Source organism: Gordionus sp. m RMFG-2023, chromosome 1 (assembly GCF_954871325.1).
Source record: "Gordionus sp. m RMFG-2023 chromosome 1, tfGorSpeb1-WG-v2, whole genome shotgun sequence".
Lineage (NCBI taxonomy): Eukaryota > Metazoa > Nematomorpha > Gordioida > Chordodea > Parachordodidae > Gordionus > Gordionus sp. m RMFG-2023.
In genome coordinates this window covers 5,752,775-5,762,393 of record NC_088775.1, presented here as the reverse complement: position 1 = coordinate 5,762,393, position 9,619 = coordinate 5,752,775, and the positions used below count along the sequence as shown (strand labels likewise).

Here is a 9,619-nt window from a genome sequence, read left to right as displayed (position 1 = left end):
CTAATCTCAAATTTAACTCCAATTCGTGGCATCAAGCCATTCTACCCTCAATAAAGGTGGCTTAGGGTTACAATCACGCATAGTCTCATCAATTAGTGGTTTCATCTCGTCTAGATCAAGCTCCAAAATAATAACTGATCACATGTCCTTGCCAGATGCACTGCTTGACGTAGCCTATATCATATGGAAAGCCTCAGTCGGAGATGAATGTCAACCACCGGCCTCCCATAAACAAAAGGATTGGGACAATCCGATGATTGCAAGGTCCGTTAATTACCTCTTTTCAGAGTTGGAGCGCCGTTACATTTTTTCAAAAACACCTGGAGCCCTCTTTTTAAAAACGAGGAGTGGGAGCGGGAGCTAGCTCCTTTTAGGACTGGAGTGGAGGAGGGCCGCTCCACCGCTCCTTTAAATTTATGGCATAAATTAAATTATTTTTTAAGTATTAATAATATTTGTTAATTAAAATTCGATAAAAGTGAAATTTTATTTTATTTAAATTTATCCATTATTAAATGTTGAGCCGAATTTTATATTGGTTTTTCTCCTAATCTTTTATTGAAAATTTTGTGGAAAATCTTTTAATAAATTATAGTTTTCATTATTATGGATTTAGAGATCATAAAAAGAAGAATTCGAATTTACATTTCCATTTCTATCAAACAAAAAATATTTATACTTCTAAAAGATGTTGATTCAAATGATTCTTTCTTTACGAAATGATAACTATATTTTTTTATTTTTGAATATTTTTTTTTAAAATTATAATTATTTTTGGGCAATTCATTATAGTTGAGCTTGAGTTGTTAGATATGGTGCTTCTTTAAATATATTTTAATAATTATTTTAATTTTCTCATTACTTGTTCAACCTCCTTTTTTATACCTAAATTAAAAAATATCTTTATAAAATACAATATCCCTCATCTCTCTAGTGCTCCCATGGAGCGCTTATTTAGTATTACAAAACAGGTCTTAGGGGAGAGGCGTGGATGTTTGTTAGATTCTATAGAAAATTTATTACTTTTAAAGGCTAATAAAAGATTATATATATTTTGATAGATCATCTAATATAAATAAAACTTTTTGATAAAAAAATATGATTTTGTTTCGTGTACCTTCTAAAAAAATTAGCGGGAGCAGGAGCTAGCTACTTTTAGAAAGGAGCGAGCTAGCTCTTTTAAAGGCGAACACTCTGCCTCCTTTTGACCCTGCTATCTGAAGATCATGCCATATTAGCTTCCCTCAACCAAGGTTCATACATGAACACTTGGATGCCATCCCCTCTAAAAATCTTGATCTCGAACTTTTAAATCAGGAATTCAGTTTTGCTGTAGCCATTCGCTTAAATGTGATAGTCTCAGTTTTATATAAGTGCACCAAGTGCAAGAAGCTAGTAAATCAAACTGGTCGTCATTGCCTTCAATGCATCTTTAGCAGTGGACGCTCGATCCGGCATAACAGATGCATTGCTCTAATAAAACGAGCTAAACAGTCCGCAAGCTTTCCTGCCACTTTAGAACCCCCAGGTCTCTTTACGGATGGGAGACGACCCGATGGAATTACATAAATTCCTTGGGAGAATGGCCGATTTCTAGCGTGGGATTTCTCCTGCGTTGACCTCCTCTCACCCTCCAACATCAATAAGGACATTTTAAAATACACAGAAGATTTTAAAATGAATAAATATGTGGATATTCTTGATGAATATAAATTCGTACCAGTTGTCACGACAACCTTAACATCCTTTGAAAGTTAAGCATTTAACCTAATTAAAAAGATTGGTAGAGCCTTAAGAACTAAATCAGGAAACCCAAAAGAAGGCGTCTACTTACGTCAACGCATAGGAATTCAGATTATAAAATCGAATTTCACATGCTTCATGGGTTCATTCCTCGAAGAGCCCGATTTTTCTAGATTTTCTTCTTCCCTAAATTATTTAAAATTACCCCCCCCCCCCTTCTTCCTCGTATTATCATTTGCACTAATTATATTCCCATTATTATGCTTTGTATTATGAAGTCGTTGGTTGTTAAATTTCTTAAAATTTCTAGAATTGTTAAATTATATATTTTTCTTAAATTCCGTTATGTAAAAATTACTTATATTGTATTGTAATTATATATATTTATTATTTTTATAAATACAGTATTTTTTTTAAAATGTATATTTATACGAAATTAAATATTTTAATACACTAGATTTAATATATTTTTAAGTTGTACATGTAAACTATTTGTATATATTGGATAAGTATTCTGTATTATTTACTTTTATATTTGTATGCCTAATAAAAATAATTATGAAAGGAAAAAAAAAATAAATAAAAAAAAAATAAAAAAAAATAAATAATAATATTAAAAATTTCCCCTAGTTTCAGTAGTGACTTACCAAAATTAAGATGAATATTTTCTTTAGATTAAATTGTATATATTTAATTGATAGCGCTTTCAACCATATTTAAAATAAACCCTTGTAATCAGTGATTTTGAATCAATACTTTTTTGTGAAAATTTATAATCAGATACCATTTTTAAAATCAAATAGTATTATAAAATAAAAAATTTCCATTTCGTTATTTTTGTCAGGGATTCAGACTCATATAAACCCAAGGAACAGAATAGTGTTCTAATATTCAAATGTTATATATATCTTTTTTTTAACCTTAATGGACTGTGGGAATGTGGTTTCTATTGAAATCTAGATGAAAAGTAAATTATGGAAAAAACCTCCCTCTTTCTAGGAAAAAAATTTGTTTTCAACTTTTTGTTTTTTAAATTCCTCTTTCATAATTTTTATCTATCATGTTTTATTTCCAAGATGTCACAAATCTATACCTTTTATGCTATCTACTAAATTATAAAGTATCATAGCTACCAACCGATTTATCAATTCTCATATTTTTAAGATTGCCCTATATCGCTTAGAATTAAAACAGAAATAATGCTCAATAAAAATCCTCAAACATCGAGAATAAATACTCAAAGTTCAGAAAATACTGAATATAATTTTTTCTAGATATATCATCGTTATTTTCCAGGGGTTATTATTGATAATTTAAAAAATAATTTATTCGCAAATTTTTTTTCTAGATTTTTCGTGGGATTTATTTTCCCCTATATATTTTATTTAAAATCTAAAAAAATGGAGAATTTATTTCAGTGGAAATTTTTTCCGGGGTATTTTCTATGTGAATTTTTTCCCGGAAAATTATCTTCCAAGGGATATTTTTTCCTGAGATTTTTTCCCGGGATTTCCTTGAAATTATATATGAGGATTTTTTTCCCGGTTTTTTTTCTTGGGATTTATTTTCCGCTTCCGGAGGAGTGGGTGGGTATATTTATAATAAAATGTTTGGACATGCGTTTGTTACTCATTTCCTCCAATTTCCAAGCCAAAAGACAAATCAAAAATAGCATTATAGGTAATGTTGTTCAAACGGCTCAATTTGAGTCGATTTTAGTAAACGGCTAACTCAATATTTTATCCAGAAAAATATCATGCAAGCCTAAAGATTTAAATGGCACATAGGATTGAACATCTATTGGCGAAATCTCGAAGATTATAGCACAATATTTTCCTGTCTATAATGTTGAGTTAATCGTTTTTAAAAATCGACTCAAATCGAGCCATATCACTAATTAAAGGATATCCAAATCAGATCTTCTCTTTTCCACCCTATTAAATCAATATTGTACATAAAAAAAAATGGCTCAAATGATTATTATAATTATTAAATTTCTTTTTTTGAAAATAATTATTTCAAACTAAAAATTGCAAACTGCAATAAAGACGTCATAAATAAACAATATTATAGACTTTTAAATAAACATTATTTTTATCTTAATATCGTTACGAATTCCCAGAAAAAAAATAAAAATTTCTTAAATATTATATTATATTATATAATATTTAAAAATTGTTCATTGTAAATTTTACCAACTCATCAATATAAATAAAAAAATAAGGATAAATTAAAATATAATATTGCGTTTATACATTAAACTGGGCTTGGATAAACGAAACTCCATTACAAAAATATATATGTATAATTTTTAAAAATCTCTTTCTTTTCTTCTTTAATATAAACATATTAAAAATTAATAAATATACCATTAAAAAAGAGATTTTATCTCGAAAATTAACAAAATGAAGAATAAACTTCTGCCATTTGTGCTGATCCTAATATTCCATGGATGCGACGGTAACGGCTCAATTTGAATCAACTTTTAAAACGGGTAACTCAATATTTTTGCCAGAAAAATATTTGCCTAAACTTCGAGATTTCGCTAATACATGTTCTAGATCTTGGTTCCTTCTATGAGCAAAATCTTCAGGCTTGCTTAATATTTTTTCTGGATGAAATACTGAATTAGTCGTTTAACATCGCTAAATTTATACATATTAATTTTTTAATTATAGGGACACCATTATATTATTATAATTTTTATATTTTGATTAAATTTTTTTAAAATTGCGTTTGAAAATAACCCATGTAGTTCTGAATTCGAGCGATGCGCAAATAAATGCACTTTGCTTATTTAAAGACAAAGTCAGCTGATTTTTAATTTTGGCCAGAAAAAAAAAATTGATAATAGATGTCCAATTCTTTGAGCTATCTATAAACAAAATCTTCAGACTTTGAGTGATATATTTCTGGGTATTGAGTTAGCCGTTTTTAGAAAATCGGCTCACAATTGAGCCGTTTAACAATCCTAGTCGGGACAGCGAAGCTGGCTAAAATAAATCTTTTTAACTTTATAGCTTCAAAATATCTCAAATTTAATATAAATATTTTCTATCGTTTAATTTATTTTCGTGAAAATAGTTTTAAAGCCTCTATTTAAAAATATTTTTCTAAAAAATATCTTATTTAAAAAAAATAACATTTGGGCATCGTGATTTTTTAGAAATTTGTACGATACAGAATATATTCTCTGTTGCCTCCTTCTTTGATGCCATTTGGAGATTCAATTTCAACTAAAGAATTGTGGCAGTTAATGGAACCTGATTTTTTGTTAATGATATTCCAGTGTTTTTTTAAACGGCTCTCGAGTTAGCCAATTTTTAAATTAAGATTTTAGCCAATATAAATATTATGTATATGCCTCGAAATTTTGTCGATAGATATCCTTAGGGCTCTCTTGAGCAGAATCTCCATGCCTTGTTAATGTATTTTTTTTGGCTAAAATGTTGAGTTAGAGCTATTTTTACAAAAATAGAGCCCTACAACAATATGAAATTCTTAATTATTCTATATTATTTAATATACATACTATTGTGATAAGTATAGTATACATACCATATTTATGTAATAAAAAAAGCTTTGAAAGATTTGTGCGATGTTAAAGAAGATGGTAAATATAACATAACGCATTTCTACGATTCTACAGATATTCCTAACATAGTATTGTAATATATTTTTTTAAATAAATTAAACTTAGATTATTGTATATTTTGTTGGTTTCTTTTATCGCCTTATTTTATTTTATTTTATCTTTTTTTTTTTGAAAAATTACCTTAAATATATTTTTAATTATATCAGAGGCCTGCAGGCTCGACCCTAAGCCCGGTCACATGATACGGGCCGTATTTTAATATTATTTAAATACATTCGGGTTGGTCAAAAAAAATTATTTTTTTAAAATTACTCGGCCGTAAACCAAATATTTTAAATCGCTATGGTTAGATATAAAAATTAAAAATAAATATAATATATATATGAAAAAAATGCGGGCGGGCCTGAAAATATTAAAACCCAGGCCGGGCTGTAAATATTTAAAATTATATAATTTATTAATAGACTCATTACTATAATATACAATTATCATTCTCAAGTATGTCCAAAACATTTTAGAAAAAATTAATTCGAATGTGATCTAAATAAAACCTATTTTAATATTTTTTTTTTTAAAAAAAATAAAAATAAAATATGGTCAAAAACATTTATTTCTAAATTTTCAACTTTAAAAAAAATTTTGAAAACAGACCTAGGCGTACCAAACGGGGGCGGGAGGGACGTTCGCACTCCTTGACGGAAATTTGCCCGTTCGCGTAAATTTTAAACAAATAAAATTTTTAAACGCCTTTATCACTCTCCCCCCCCCCCCCCCCTCATACAATTTATATAATTAACGGGCCGGACCTGTAAAAAGTGGAGATGCCCATTGCGCCTATTAGAGGATGAGAATTTTTTTTTCAATTTTAAAGTCTTATATTTTATTAACATTTTTTATTGATTAAATGAGCTGATAACTATAATCATTCATTCATAAAACTCGATCTACCAGTAATTTTTTTTGGTTAATTAAATTTTCTTTAAGTCACCAGTGTTTGAAATTTAAAAAAAAATGCAATCAAACCCCTCATAATTATTAATTATTTTTCCATAGGATATATTTATGAATTGTAAAAAAAAACCCAGATTGGGCTGGGTACCTTAGTAAAAATAATCGGAACCGGGGTAGGTTTGGCTGACTAAAAGCTTAGATGGCTCTAGAGAGTACTTTGAGCATTATCAGACTTTAATATCAACCTAAAGCTAATCCAAATACGTTAAATCCTATATATTCTGATTAAATTTAAAAAAAATGTAAATATATTGGCAAAGCGATTATAATATTTATCGATATAAAAATAGATTAATTAAACATCCTTAAATTTTTAACCTTTCAATTGTTTATTGTAATACAAAGAATTCGGCTAATTAAAAACAATATTATATAATAATTAAGTTAGAATCATATAAATAAATAAAATAATAGTCTCAATATAGTGAGAAAGGATAAGTAAGGGATGGATAATATCAAATATATTTTAAAAAAATTTACCAAATAGGAAGAGTATAATATGTGACTATACTTTAATTAACACGATTATTTATAGAAAGCAGAAAATGCTTTTGAAATCATATGTACTTTGGGATCTTTTGTAAGGCTTTGAAGTGCGAAGTTGTTTTATTTGTCCACCCTAAATATGGACCTTAAATTGTAAAGTTATTCAATTCTTAATAAATTAAACTCTTTTTTTAAAAAAATAAAAATATTCAATCATATAGGGTTAATCCGATTTACTTGAAGAGACAAGGTAACCTCATTGTAACGGATGCCGATGGCAAAAATATTTTTATAAATAGAGCGGTAATATCCGATCATGCGATATTTCTAATCAATTGGCTAAAGAAAAAAAAATTGTATCATAGTGTTGAAAGCAATGTAAATATACATTCATCATTAAAACTTTAATTTAACAAGTGTTTTTCGATCAGTCAATTTATAGACAAAAGTTTGATTTAAATGAGAGATATTTTTATAATTATATAAGGAACATATTAATTTTCCTCAATAATTACAATGCCTCTTTTAACTGAATGTCAAATTTTTCCCGATTTATCTACTTAACTTTATAATGTATAAAAAATTTATATATAAAATTAATTAATTATAAAATTGTTTATGCTTGATACTTTAAAAATAATCTTAAACTTAATTGAACTTTACGCGTGAAACACTCAATTCAAAAAAAAAACGTTTAGAATTTTATGGACATATTTTATAAAACGTATATTCTTATATTGCTTTTGGTTAATTTTTTTATAAATTTAATTAAAACCTTTTTTATTAATATATTAAATTCTTTCATAAATTATATCAGGTATAGAATAAATTTAATTTAACATAATAATTTACATTAACACATTTGTAACGAAATCATTAAAAAAAATAATAATATTCAAGTTAATTGTTTAGAAACAAGGCAGTTAACAAATTTTAATGTAACGATAACAATTTCTCTAAAAAGCTAATATAACTGAACAATTTAATATCAGGTTAGAGGGACCTCTGGCCGCTGACCGGATTTTTAAATTGGTTAAATGACTAAAATTGACCATATCGGAGTTAATTAAAGATGTGTATGTGTATACATAACATATATACAAATATTGTCATCTTTATATTAAATCTTTCATTACTTAAGATTATTTTATATAATATTGCCAGAGGAATTAATAATTTTTATGAATATTTACTATTATAAATATGTTTCTGCAATAATTTTTTTTTAAAATTCAGTTAAGGGTTAAATTTAATTCATCAGATTCTCCAAACCGCCTATGCAGAAAGATTATTAAGGCTGATGACGCTAGCTATCAGACTTGCACTTTTCCAAATAACCACAAATTCGTAAAATTTTTTTTTTTCTTTACTAAACATACAACTGTTTTTAAAATTGTTAATTCAATATGAAAATTCTAGTACATATTCCTCAGTTTCATCTACCTAAACATAATCACTGTAATTTTACTTTAAAATAATTGGCTAGCAAAAATAACTTTATATATTTTTTTTTTATGGTCAACAAATTTTGAAACCAAATATTGGTGCATTATTTGAATTAATATCCTTGAAAAAATCTCACATATTAAAAAAGGAGATACAGGACATGGCACCATGATTTTATCTCTCTAAGCTTGCTTAAATTAAACTAAATTAATAGACATTTTAAAATTATTTGTCATATATTATGAGATTAAAATCAGTGTTGAGATTATGATTAGATATATATAATATATATATGTAATATATAAAGATTAGGGAAATAAAGGCATTTAATTTTATTAAATATTATTACCTAATAAAAAACAAATATGAACAAAGGAGAGTTAAATTTTATATTCAGAATAAGATACTATTATCATTATCTTTTAAACATATCTTTGTTGTTTGCACTATTTTAGAACGAAGCAGAACAGAGAGGTAATAACCTTACTGTTAAGGAAATTAATAAAGATGGAACATTTGTCAGAAGCGAAATATATCAAAACTCCTTTATATATTATGTAAATAAGGTCTTAGAACTGACTGGAGATACCCATAAAGTCTTAATTATTCTCAAGACATGTAAAGGTATACACTATATTATCTATTTTTAAAAAAAGAATTGTTGTTTTTTTTCAAATATTTGATTATTATACTATACAACAATTATTATGGAAAATATAATTTAACCAAGGACCTTGAATGAAGGCATTTTTAAGTTCCTATTTACATAACCGATTAAAAAATATGTCCCGTTCTGTTCTTCTGTTCTTTCTTTCTTTCTTTAGGAAAACGCTTTTGAAAAAAAAAATAATAGTATAGTGCTATTTAAATAAACAAAAACTTATTCGTTGATATTTAAAATATATAATAGATCTAATTATTACACCTAAATATCCATTAAAAAGATATTCCAAATATATCATTTATAAAATGTTTTATGTAATAAACTATATGTATAAAATTTTCAAACTAAAGAGGTCGGAACGGTAAAACCGTAGTAAAAATTTTATTTCAAATGTCATAACTCAAGAATAAAATTGTATCATGTATTTTTTTATAAATATTATTAAGTCATCTAAATTTATCAATATTAATATGATATACTCTATTTCTTTTTACCTCATCTATAAAATAAATGCAGTCCAAAGTTTCTAGCCCAATTAAAAGTTTTGCTAGTTCCTTGAGAAAATTATATTTACAAAGGAAATTCTTCATTCCACGATTTAAAAAAAATTATATTTTATTATTTATTATAGTATTATACCTAATATTTGATTAATATTGTATATAATAATTTAG

General features: G+C 26.4%; 1 long non-coding RNA gene across 1 annotated transcript; it reads left to right on the top strand.

The window, feature by feature from the left end:
* Positions 1-5,322: 5,322 nt before the first annotated feature.
* On the top strand, positions 5,323-8,872 carry LOC135922465 (uncharacterized). The gene is made up of 4 exons (XR_010570917.1): positions 5,323-5,411; positions 7,057-7,213; positions 8,072-8,182; positions 8,737-8,872. It is a non-coding gene; the product is annotated as an uncharacterized LOC135922465 (long non-coding RNA).
* Positions 8,873-9,619: the final 747 nt, after the last annotated feature.